This window comes from Rhamphochromis sp. 'chilingali' (assembly GCF_963969265.1).
Source record: "Rhamphochromis sp. 'chilingali' genome assembly, chromosome: 10".
Classification (NCBI taxonomy): Eukaryota; Metazoa; Chordata; class Actinopteri; order Cichliformes; family Cichlidae; genus Rhamphochromis; species Rhamphochromis sp. 'chilingali'.
The window spans coordinates 11,314,934-11,328,834 of record NC_137937.1 but is presented as its reverse complement, the minus strand read 5'-3'; the positions used below and the strand labels follow the sequence as shown (position 1 = coordinate 11,328,834).

General features: G+C 43.7%; 1 protein-coding gene across 1 annotated transcript in view; it reads left to right on the top strand.

The window, feature by feature from the left end:
• LOC308404397 (voltage-dependent N-type calcium channel subunit alpha-1B-like) overlaps window positions 1-13,901 on the top strand; it is a 341,704-nt gene that overhangs the window by 158,188 nt on the left and 169,615 nt on the right. The gene's annotated exons all lie outside the window — the stretch shown is intronic.

The window sequence follows — 13,901 nt, the reverse complement described above, 5'->3', positions numbered from 1 at the left end:
GGAAGCAGTGCTTAAACAATGGAAAAAACACAAACTTTGTCCTAAACCTCTCATGTTTAACTGTTTTCCACTTTTTCTTTGGTCATTTTAGCCTTTTTAGCCAGGGTGAAGGGAGTATCTGCCATCAAACAAGAAGACAGCCGCATGTAGCTATGATGATGTTTGCTAGTTCACCTTACATGCATTAATGTAATAACGTGGTTAGCCTACTCAACGTAAATTAGCTACTCACGCAGAGAAGAACGGCTGCTGCCACCATCATCCGTCATCATTTCTGCTACACTGGCAGGGCTAGGGGCCAGGACTCTCCTCTTCGTGTTTTTGGGGGATGTTGCATAACAGGCAACCCGCCCGCAGTAGATGCGCTCGGTGCGAGGTCTCGCAGCAAGCTATCAAATACGGCGCATTTCTGGGCTTTTAAAAAAAACGCTATGCGTTGCCAGGTGTTTCATCGGATTTGAGGTGTTACCTCCTTTGACAGTATCACAGTATCAGCTTAAAGCACTTGTTGCAGGCTGCTGAGTTTGCATATTTTGCTATGAAGTACAGCCAGACTTTTGACCGCTTCGCCTTGGACATTTTTAATCTGTAGCTCTGCTCTAACAGAACGTACGTACCTGGCCCCGCCTACTATCCTCGGAAACGTAAAATGATTGGCTAGAATCTAAAGTGTATCACAGCTCAGGGAAAAAAAGCACCGAAATAAAGCACCGAAATGTGCGCTGCTTTTCGGTCTGGTTACTACCGTTTATGTCAGAACCGGTGCCATCATGGCACCGGACACCTCCGCCCCAGTCTCAAGTCTGTTGCAGACTCCAAGAGGTTTTCTTCCAAGATTGCCCTGTATTTGGCTCCATCCATCTTCCCATCAACTCTGACCAGCTTCCCTGTCCCTGCTGAAGAGACGCACCCCCAGAGCATGATGCTGCCACCACCATATTTGACAGTGGGGATGGTGTGTTCAGAGTGATGTGCAATGTTAGTTTTCCACCACACATAACGTTTTGCATTGTGGCCAAAACGTTCCATTTTGGTCTCATCTGACCAGAGCATCTTCTTCCACATGTTTGCTGTGTCCCCCACATGGCTTGTGGCAAACTGCAAACAGGACTTCTTATGGTTTTCTGTTAACAACGGCTTTCTTCTTGCCCCTCTTCCATAAAGGCCAACTTTGTGCAGTGCATGACTAATAGTTGTCCTATGGACAGATTCCCCCATCTGAGCTGTAGATCTCTGCAGCTCGTCCAGAGTCACCATGGGCCTCTTAGCTGCATTTTTGATCAGTGCTCTCCTTGTTCGTCCTGTGAGTTTAGGTGGACGGCCTTGTCTTGGTAGGCTTACAGTTGTGCCATACTCCTTCCATTTCTGAATGATCGCTTGAAAAGTGCTCCATGGGATGTTCAAGGCTTAGGAAATCTTTTTGTAGCCTAAGCCTGCTTTCAATTTCTCAATAATTTTATCCCTGACCTGTCTGGTGTGTTCTTTGGACTTCATGGTGTTGTTGCTCCCAATATTCTCTTAGACAACCTCTGAGGCTGTCACAGAGCAGCTGTCTATGGGCAACTGACTGCACTCAGACCAAAGGGGGCTGAATAATTACAAACACCTCACTTTTCAGTTATTTATTTGTAAAAAATGTTTGGAATCATGTATGATTTTCGTTCCACTTCTCATGTGTACACAGCTTTGTATTGGTCTTTCACGTGGAATTCCAATAAAATTGATTCATGTTTGTGGCTGTAATGTGACAAAATGTGGAAAAGTTCAAGGGGGCCGAATACTTTTGCAAGCCACTGTATATGATTAAGTTTAGTTCAGTTGTTACCAATGCTAATTTTGTATGGTTCTTTGTGAGCTTTTAAATCTGATTTTAAAAATACCACAACATCCCCAGGAAACTAAACAAAAGTCCCTGTCAGATGTAGCTCTTCCAGGGGTTGTGTCTTTGAAATTAATATTAGCTCTGGCTCTTTATGGCTTGAAGCTCTCTTGGAAGTAGTTTTGTTGCACAGGAGGAGCCCACAATGAAATGGTTTAGTTTTCACAGTTGAAGGATATTAGCTACATATTCTTTCTTAACTCTTGTCACTGATTTTGAGTGTTAAAGAGACAAGAAATAAGCCAGAAAATGAAATGAAAAGAAATCTGAAATGTGAACAAATAAATTAACGTGGGTATTTAGCTGATTTCTTTTTGTTTTAGTGAAGAACTCTAAAATAGTGTGATACGCAGTACACTTGGTATCATACACGAGAAAAAGAAACTCAACTTTAAATTCAGTTTGCTTTTATTTATATAGAGCCAAATCACAACAAGTGTTACCTCAAGGAGTTTTATATTGTAGGGGGATAGATCCTACAATAACATACAGAAGCTGAGGGACATCTCAAGCCCTCCAAGGTATAGAGGCCTATCTTCCCCCACCACTCCCCCTGCCAGTGACAGACGCCCTCAGACATCGGTGCATTGGTGGTTCTTTGTGTCCGGGGATGGACGTCCAGGCACGCACCGGCTCACTCCTGGTGGCTGCTTGTTGGGGCCTGGAGCCTGGGGCTCGCTCAGGCCCCTTCGGGGGTGGGGTACCCTCAGCCTCTAGGCCTGGGGTTCGGCCACGCTGGCACAGCTGGCTGCCGGCGGAGCTCACGAGCCCGTCACTGCAACCCCCCCTGGCTTCTGCTCCGTGGCTGCTGAGTGACTCCTCATCTGGGGCTCTCCTCAGCTCTTTCCAGGAGAGTGGCATGGTTGCCCCTACATTGATCTTCCTCGGTCTCTTGTGCTCTGAGGGCCTCTGGATGTCTGGAGCCTGGATCTCCTCCATACCTGCTTCATGCCCTGGAGGATGGGGCTATGGCCCCCCACACCCTCTAGCAGATCATTACATGAAGGAACCTTTTAAATACAAGCGCGCTCATGCTCACAGGTGTACACACGGGTGCTCACAGACACAAACTACACCCTTTTTGGCCTCTACCTCAAAGCACACTGTGCGCTGTCAATCCTATGTGCTGCAATAATATTCAATATTTAGTATTTACTGTTATATTCACATAGATCATCGCGATGATGTTGTTTATTATATTGCTCTCTTTTTTTGCTTGTTTTCTCTTTTCTTTCTCAACAGGTGATCCAGGTGATGTATTTTTTAGTGCTGTCAATAGATTTAAAAAAATTAACTAACTAATCTCACAATTTTCTGTCATTAATTGCGATTAATCACAATTACTTGATTAATAGCCAGGCTCCAATTACATTTTTTTATTCTTTATATTTTAAGATTGTAACAGACATTTATGCAACACAATGAAGTAAATGCTGAATAAACACAAAGAATGTATGCTGAAATTCAAAGAGAATTTTAATAGTTTTCATCAATCTTTAACACAGTGAAAACTTACAAAAAACCTTTAAGGCCATCAACAGTGACCGAACCCAGGCCTACAGGTTAAAGTGAATATTATAACAATAAAGGGTCCACAAAACTCAGTATTTAAAACACAAAAAGACACGGCTGAAAACCCAGAATGTTGAACATTTTTCACTTCAAAGGAGCGATCTGGCTTAGTCCTTCTTTGCACTCAGCCAGTTACTGAGGCAGACTATTCTGTTTACATTGTCTGATGACAAAGAAGCATGCTTCTTTTGAATGATGTGACCTGAGAGTGAGAATAATCTCTCACAAGGCACTGTAGTTGCAGGGGTTGACAGGTACTTGCGTGCAATAGGTGCCAGCCTGGCATGTGCTCCTTCTCTCTTTAACCACCACTGTAGTGGACACTCTCCTATGTCAATTTTGGGCTCTGCTTTGTACAGATTCAGACAGCAGTCTATAGCATCATCCTCTTCCTCTGTATCTGAATTAGGAGAACCCAGCAAGCAGATGGACATCTTGCTCTTCTTTGGTGAGAGTTCCTCTGTTGTCTGAGCAGATGGTTGGTGTGCATCCGTCTCTGACATCAGAAGGTCATGTACTGATGCCCACACCTCTCTTCTTTCATCTTTGGAAAGGCATTTAAGGTCTTTAAACCTGGGATCAAGGGCAGTAGCGATCTTCAGCCATGTGAGATTGCTGCGGTCCCTCCGCTGAGCTAGGTCTGTGGTAAAAACCTTCTTAAACCTCAAAACGTAGACTGGGTCATCATCTGAGGGCTCCATAATCCTGAACAAATGACACAAGGCTGGCAACACCATGGAACAGGAGACATACCACTCTCCCCCCAGCAGTTCGGTAACACATCTGCAATAGAAAGATCAAGTCTGTATTTTTCTATTAATCACACAGAGACAAACATAAAAACCACATATGAAAATACACAGAGAGGTGGAGGTGGAGAACATACTTGAAAACAAAGCTAGAATGCAAAGATAGACACACAATCATGAGAAACAAAATGATTTACCTGCAAGGTTCCAGTAGTTCCTCCAGCTTTTGCAGTCTGTCAAGCTCCTGGTCAGTCAACATGGTCACCTTGCTGTTTTGTTGAGTCAGGATGGTGGTCAGCCCAGATTTGTTTCTCTGGATCCGCTTGATCATCTCTAGGGTGGAGTTCCATCTTGTTGGAACGTCCTGAACAAGCGGTTCTGTTTGATGTCCATGTGCAGCTTGCTGTGCCTTTAATTCCTGAGCATTTGCTGGACTATGCTTAAAATGTCCAACAATCTTGCAACATTTGGCCCGAGCCCTTTCAAATGCGCTGTCATTAAGAGAAACTGTGACCGTTCTTTGCAGAATGTGGGCCATGCAGGGCATGTGTTCAAATGGAAGTAGTCTGGTGGCTGCAACCATGTTACGAGCACTGTCGGTGCCAAGCGTGGTTACCTTGTCCTTGATTTTCCATTCGTTTGCAACATTCAGAAAATGGTCAGCACACGCCTCAGCATAGTGTCTCGCTTCAGTTTTACTCACTGTTAGTGCAAACGATTGCATAGTCCAGTCGTTATCAATAAAATGCGCCATGACCCCCAAGTAATTATCGTTGTTCACCGAAGTCCAGTGGTCTCCGGTGAGAGCGACGTTCCTTACTTGCACAAGCTTGCTCCACTGCTGAGCCCTCTGGTCCCCATACAAAGTGTGCAGTCTCGACACAATGGTTCCTCTCGAGGGCAGATTGTAACACTCATCTCCTGATGCAGCGCGAATGACTTCTGTCAGTCCATCATCTTCTAATATGCTAACTGGTCGGCAGTTTTTAGCTATCCAAACAACCAAGGAATTGGTTAATTTTTCTCTCACATTTTTTGTTATTCGTCCACGAGCACCATACTCCTGAAGCGTAGACTGACGAGGTCCCGTAGAGGTGGATTCAGTTGGGTGTTTTGCTCTCAGGTGATACGCCAGTGATGAACTGCTTCTGTGGTACCTGAATTCAGCTTTGCAAATTGTGCATCTTACTCTCGTTTTGTCCAACAAGCCATCAGGCAACTTCTTAAAGAGAAACTTTCCACCCAAAAGTCCACCCCCGTCCATGCTTGCGTGTGTTAGCTAGTGTTAGCTAGATAGTAGCATGGTGTCACTTCTTCTTCTTCTTCTAATCATTTCTGTCAGGCCAAACGCCAGCATAGCACACTGTTGCCCCCTCCTCCAGAGGTGCTCATGAGTTTAAAGGTCTTAGGACTTCTCCTGACTCTTGGTGGCACTGTCACTTGGTGTTTTCGCTCGCTCTGCGGTAGAGTATCACTTCCTGTTCCTGCTCAAACACAGTGGTGTTTCTGAGTAGCTTATTTGCTTAGCAATTTAATTAACAACTTTTAAATACATTCTTTTTCATAGTATAATCTTCACGTGCTTCATCCGAAGCACACTTTCTGTGTACTCACCACCTAATTTATAGCCAAAGTATTCACTCACTGTCTCTGTACTGTTTCGCTAGCTTAGCTTAGCTCGTAGCCGACTCGTTAGCACCATGGCTACTTCACCTGTCCCTCCTGCACTTTCTTGCTCATTGTGTCAGATGTTTAGTTACTCCTCGGCCTCCTTTAGCAATAATGATATCTGTAACAAATGTAGCATATTTGCAGCTCTGGAGGCCAGGATTACTGAATTGGAGACTCTGCTTCGCACCCTTCATTCACCCATAGCTAGCCAGGCCCCTGTAGCTGGTGCAGCCGAAGATAGCGTAGGCCCCGCTAGCTGTTCGCCGGCAGACCCCAAGCAGCTGGGGAAAGACGGCGGCTGGGTGACGGTGAGGAGGAAGCATAGTCCTAAACAGAAGCCCCAGGTACACCACCAACCCGTTCATGTGTCTAACCGTTTTTCCCCACTTGGCGACACACCCGCCGGGGGTCAAACTCTGGTAATTGGTGATTCTGTTCTCAGACATGTGAAGCTAGAGACACCGGCAACCATAGTCAATTGTCTTCCAGGGGCCAGAGCAGGCGACATTGAAGGAAATTTAAAACTGCTGGCTAAGGGTAAACGTAAATTCAGTAAGATCATAATTCACGTCGGCAGTAATGACACCCGGTTACGCCAATCGGAGGTCACTAAAATCAATATTGAATCGGTGTGCAACTTTGCCAAAACAATGTCGGACTCTGGGGAGGGGACCAGAGAAAACTACAATCAGACCAGGAGTGACATGTTTAGCCGCATGTTCTCCTTAAATTGCTGGCTGTCTGAGTGGTGTCCCAGAAACGATGTGGGCTTCATAGATAATTGGCAAACCTTCTGGAGGAAACCTGGTTTTGTTAGAAGAGACGGCATCCATCCCACTTTGGATGGAGCAGCTCTCATTTCTAGAAATATGGACAAATTTATTAAACCCCCCAAAATATGACTATCCAGAGTTGGGACCAGGAAGCAGAGTTGCTGTCTTACACGCCTCTCTGCAGCTTCTCTCCTCCTGCTACCCCCCCAAAAACCCATCTCCATAGAGACTGTGTCAGCTTCCAAAAAGACAAAAAACAAACTAAAAACCAGCAACAAACAACTTAAACATAAACAATTACAAAGAAAGAACAATACAGTATCCACATCTGAACCAAAGAGTAAAACAGTGAAATGTGGATTATTAAATATTAGGTCTCTCTCCTCCAAGTCTCTGTTAGTACATGACTTAATAATTGATCAACAAATTGATTTACTCTGCCTTACAGAAACCTGGTTGCAGCAGGATGATTATGTTAGTTTAAATGAATCAACACCCCCGAGTCATTCTAACTACCAGAAATCTCGAAGCACAGGCCGAGGGGGCGGTGTGGCAGCAATTTTTCACACCAGCCTATTAATTAATGAAAGACCAAGACAGACTTTTAATTCATTTGAAAGCCTGATGCTTAACATTGTCCACCCCAGCTGTGAAACTCAGAAACCAGTCTTACTTGTTATCATCTATCGTCCACCTGGGCCTTACAGAGTTTCTGTCTAATTTCTCAGACTTTATATCTAATTTAGTTCTGAGCTCAGATAAAATAATTATTGTGGGTGATTTTAACATCCATGTAGATGCTAAAAATGACAGCCTCAACATGGCATTTAATCTGTTATTAGACTCAATTGGTTTCTCTCAAAATGTAAAAGAACCCACCCACCACTTTAATCACACTCTAGATCTTGTTTTAACATATGGCATAGAAACTGAACATTTAACAGTGTTTTCTGAAAACCCTCTCCTGTCTGATCATTTCCTGATAACATTTACATTTACAATAATTGATTACACAGCGGTGGAGAGTAAACTTTATCAAAGTAGATGTCTTTCTGAAAGTGCTGTAACTAAGTTTAAGAATATAATCCACCCACTGTTATCATCTTCAATGCCCTGTACCAACATAGAGCAGAGCAGCTATCTGAACGCTACTCCAACAGAGGTCGATCATCTTGTTAATAATTTCACCTCCTCACTGCGTACGACTCTGGATACTGTAGCTCCAGTGAAAACTAAGGTCTCTAATCAGAAGTACCTGACTCCGTGGTATAATTCTCAAACACGTACCCTAAAGCAGATGACTGGAGAGGAAATGGCGTGTCACAAATTTAGAGGATCATCATTTAGCCTGGAGAAATAGTTTGCTGCTTTATAAGAAAGCCCTCCGCAAAGCCAGAACATCTTACTATTCATCACTGATTGAAGAAAATAAGAACAACCCCAGGTTTCTCTTCAGCACTGTAGCCAGGCTGACAAAAAGTCAGAGCTCTTTTGAGCCAACAATCCCTTTAACGTTAACTAGTAATGACTTCATGAACTTCTTCACAAATAAAATTTTTATCATTAGAGAAAAAATTACCAACAATCATCCCGCAGATGTAATATTATCTACAGCTACTCTTAGTACCATTGATGTTAAGTTAGACTGTTTTTCTCTAATTGATCTTTCTGAGTTAACTTCAATAATTACTTCCTCCAAGCCATCAACGTGTCTTTTAGACCCCATTCCTACAAAACTGCTCAAAGAAGTCCTGCCATTAATTAATTCTTCGATCTTAAATATGATCAACCTATCTCTAATGATCGGCTATGTACCACAGGCCTTCAAGCTGGCTGTAGTTAAACCTTTACTCAAAAAGCCATCTCTAGACCCAGCAGTCTTAGCTAATTATAGGCCAATCTCCAACCTTCCTTTCATATCAAAAATCCTTGAAAGAGTAGTTGTCAAACAGCTAACAGATCATCTGCAGAGGAATGGTTTATTTGAAGAGTTTCAGTCAGGTTTCAGAGCTCATCACAGCACAGAAACAGCTTTAGTGAAGGTTACAAATGATCTTCTTATGGCCTCTGACAGTGGACTCATCTCTGTGCTTGTCCTGCTAGACCTTAGTGCAGCATTCGATACTGTCGACCATAATATCCTATTAGAGCGATTAGAACATGCTGTAGGTATTACAGTAGTACACTGCAGTAGTTTGTATCATATCTATCTAATAGACTCCAATTTGTACATGTAAATGGAGAGTCCTCTTCACACACTGAAGTCAATTATGGAGTTCCACAGGGACCTAGGACCAATTCTGTTTACATTATACATGCTTCCCCTAGGCAGCATCATTAGAAGACATAGCATACATTTTCACTGCTATGCAGATGACACCCAGCTCTATCTGTCCATGAAGCCAGGTAACACACACCAATTAGTTAAACTGCAGGAATGTCTTAAAGACATAAAGACCTGGATGGCCGCTAACTTTCTGCTTCTTAATTCAGATAAAACTGAGGTTATTGTACTCGGCCCTGAAAATCTTAGAAATATGGTATCTAACCAGATTCTTACTCTGGATGGCATTACCTTGGCCTCCAGTAACGCTGTGAGGAACCTTGGAGTCATTTTTGACCAGGACATGTCCTTCAACGCACATATTAAACAAACATGTAAGACTGCGTTCTTCCATTTGCGCAACATCTCTAAAATTAGAAATGTCCTGTCTCAGAGTGACGCTGAAAAACTAGTTCATGCATTTATTACTTCCAGGCTGGACTACTGTAATTCATTATTATCAGGATGTCCAAAAAACTCACTGAAAAGCCTTCAGCTAATCCAAAATGCTGCAGCAAGAGTCCTGACAGGGACTAGAAAGAGAGAGCATATTTCTCCTGTTTTGGCTTCCCTTCATTGGCTTCCTGTTAAATCCAGAATTGAATTCAAAATCCTGCTCCTCACATACAAGGTCTTAAATAATCAGGCCCCATCTTATCTTAATGACCTTGTAGTACCATATCACCCTATTAGAGCACTTCGCTCTCGCTCTGCAGGCCTACTTGTTGTTCCTAGAGTATTTAAAAGTAGAATGGGAGGGAGAGCCTTCAGTTTTCAGGCCCCTCTTCTGGGGAACCAGCTTCCAGTTTGGATTTGGGAGACAGACACTATCTCTACTTTTAAGATTAGGCTTAAAACTTTCCTTTTTGCTAAAGCATATAGTTAGGGCTGGACCAGGTGACCCTGAATCCTCCCTTAGTTATGCTGCAATAGACATAGGCTGCCGGGGGATTCCCATGATGCATTGAGTTTTTCCTTTCCAGTCACCTTTCTCACTCACTATGTATTAACAGACCTCTCTGCATTGAATCATATCTGTTATTAACCTCTGTCTCTCTTCCACAGCATGTCTTTTATCCTGTCTTCCTTCTCTCACCCCAACCGGTCGCAGCAGATGGCCGCCCCTCCCTGAGCCTGGTTCTGCCGGAGGTTTCTTCCTGTTAAAAGGGAGTTTTTCCTTCCCACTGTTGCCAAAGTGGTTGCTCATAGGGGGTCATATGATTGTTGGGTTTTTCTCTGTATCTATGAAGCGCCTTGAGGCGACTTATGTTGTGATTTGGTGCTATATAAATAAAATAAAATTGAATTGAATTGAATTAGATTACAGGAAATTAATAAAAAAAATCAGCGTTACATTTTTTAACGGGTTAAACATTTCGCGTTGATCTTAACAATTAACGCGTTAATTTTGACAGCACTAATTTTTTTGTCTGTTTGTTTTGTTGGTTTTTGTTTTTTGCCCTTTATCACCGTTGCTCTTCCCCGCTGATTTTTTCCCCTCTTTCTTTCTCCCTTCTCTTTCCACCAGTCATGTCTGTCCCATGTGTAGCAAGTGAAAATAAAATAAAATAAACAATAAAAGCAAAGGTGAATCAAATAGACCAATACGGCAAGGCTGGGATGGTCCATTTGTTAAAGTAAATCCGTTGGGCATCTTTCACTAACCTTACAAAAAAACAGAACATACAGAAGCTCCAACATTCAATTGACCCCTATGAGCAAACACTTGGCAACAGAAAGAAAAACCTTTGCATAGGAAAAAAAACTCCAATAGAACTAGGCTCAGATAGGGACAGCCATCTGCCACAAATGGATGGGGAAGTGAGGGGAGGGAGACAGACAAAAGACACACAGTGGAGGGGAGCCAGAGAATAGTATAAACTAATGATTAAATGCAAAGTTGTGTATAAAAACAGTTCAAATGAAAAGAGGTAAATTAAGAAGAAATGCTCAGTGCATCGTGGAAAGTCCCCAGCAGTTTAGGCCTATTGTAGTACAGAGAGTGCAGAATTATTAGGCAAGTTGTATTTTTGAGGAATAATTTTATTATTGAACAACCATGTTCTCAATGAACCCAAAAAACTCATTAACATTAAAGCTGAATGTTTTTGGAAGTAGTTTTTAGTTTGTTTTTAGTTTTAGCTATTTTAGGGGGATATCTGTGTGTGCAGGTGACTATTACTGTGCATAATTATTAGGCAACTTAACAAAAAACAAATATATACCCATTTCAATTATTTATTTTTACCATCCATCCATCCATCCATCCATCCATTTTCATCCGCTTTGTCCGGGGCCGGGTCGCGGGGGCAGCAGCCTAAGCAAAGAGGCCCAGACCTCCCTCTCCCCAGCCACCTCCTCCAGCTTATCCGGGGGAGTACCAAGGCGTTCCCAGGCCAGCCGAGAGATATAATCTCTCCAGCGTGTCCTGGGTCTGCCATTATTACCAGTGAAACCAATATAACATCTCCACATTCACAAATATACATTTCAAGGTCAAGGTCAAGGTTCTTTATTTGTCACATGCATAGTTATACAAGTATAACACACAGTGAAATGTAGCCTGACACGCTCCTCGACATGTGCAAAAAAATTGGGGGGGGGTGTAGAGGAAAAACATTATATATATATATATGTGTGTGTATATATATATATATATATATATATATATATATATATATATATATATATATATGTATGTGTGTATGTATGTGTATGTATATGTGTATGTATGTATATGTGTATGTATGTATATATATATATATATATATATATATATATATATATATATATATATATATATATATATATATATATATATATATATATATATATATATATATATATATATATATATATATATATATATATATATACACACACACATACACAGCACCACCAAGGCTGGAGACCGAGCAATACTGGAAGAGCATATGGGAGAAGGACGCAACCCATAACGGCAATGCTCAGTGGCTAGTGGATCTGAGGGCAGACCACAGCAACCTCCCCGAACAGGATCCAGTAACCATCACAGTGGCAGATATCCAAGAAAGGGTCTCCAGTATGAAGAGTTGGACAGCACCAGGGCCCGACATGGTTCACGCCTACTGGCTAAAGAAGCTGACTGCACTCCACGAGCGTCTAGCAGCACAAATGAACCAGCTGCTAGTTAACGAGAGACACCCGGAATGGCTAACCGAAGGTCGGACGGTCCTGATCCCCAAGGACCCCAAGAAGGGACCGGTCCCCTCCAACTACCGACCAATAACCTGCCTCAGTACTACATGGAAGCTCCTGTCAGGCATCATATCGGCTAAGATGAACAGGCACATGGGTCAATACATGAGCGGGACACAGAAAGGAATTGGCAAGAATACCAGAGGCGCAAAACACCAGCTACTGGTAGACAGAACAGTCAGCCGAGACTGCAAGACCAGACTGACCAACCTGTGCACTGCCTGGATTGATTACAAGAAGGCCTATGACTCAATGCCCCACAGCTGGATACTGGAATGCCTAGAATTGTACAAGATCAATGGGACCCTAAGAGCCTTCATCAGGAACTCAATGGGGATGTGGCGTACAACACTAGAGGCCAACTCCAAGCCCATAGCACAAGTCACCATCAAGTGCGGGATCTACCAAGGAGATGCTCTGTCCCCACTGCTGTTCTGCATAGGCCTGAACCCCCTCAGTGAGATCATTAACAAGACTGGCTACGGATACCGACTACGGAACGGAGCAGTTGTCAGCCACCTCCTGTACATGGATGACATCAAGCTGTATGCCAAGAGTGAACGAGACATCGATTCACTGATCCACACTACCAGGCTATACAGCAATGACATTGGAATGTCGTTCGGACTGGAGAAGTGTAGTCGGATGGTAACAAAGAGAGGGAAGGTAGTCAGAACTGAGGGGATTGAACTACCAGAAGGCAACATTGCAGACATAGAGGACAGTTACAAGTACCTGGGGATCCCGCAGGCAAATGGGAACCATGAAGAGGCCGCTAGAAAGGCTGCAACCACCAAGTACCTGCAGAGGGTCAGGCAAGTCCTGAGGAGTCAGCTGAATGGTAAGAACAAGATCCGGGCCATCAACACGTACGCCCTGCCCGTGATCAGGTACCCTGCTGGGGTAATAGGCTGGCCAAAGGAGGAGATAGAAGCCACTGACATAAAGACAAGAAAGCTCCTTACCATGCATGGAGGGTTTCACCCCAAGTCCAGCACCCTGAGGCTGTACGCTAAGCGGAAGGAAGGGGGCCGGGGACTGGTGAGTGTCAGCACCACAGTCCAGGATGAGACAACGAACATCCAAGAATACATTGGGAAGATGGCCCCAACTGACCGAGTGCTCAGTGAATACCTCAGGCAGCAGAAACCCAAGAAAGAGGAGGGAGACGAGGAACCATCATGGAAGGACAGGCCCCTGCACGGTATGTACCACCGGCAGATAGAGGAGGTGGCTGATATCCAGAAATCCTACCAGTGGCTGGACAAAGCTGGACTGAAAGACAGCACAGAGGCACTAATCATGGCAGCACAAGAACAAGCTCTGAGTACAAGATCCATAGAGGCTGGGGTCTATCACACCAGGCAAGACCCCAGGTGCAGGCTGTGTAAAGATGCCCCAGAGACAATCCAGCACATAACAGCAGGGTGCAAGATGCTAGCAGGCAAGGCATACATGGAACGCCATAACCAAGTGGCCGGCATAGTGTACAGGAACATCTGTGCCGAGTATAACCTGGAAGTCCCGAGGTCAAAGTGGGAGATGCCCCCAAGGGTGGTGGAGAATGACCGAGCTAAGATCCTGTGGGACTTCCAGATACAGACGGACAAAATGGTGGTGGCTAACCAACCGGACATAGTGGTGGTAGACAAACAGAAGAAGACGGCCGTAGTGATCGATGTAGCGGTTCCGAATGA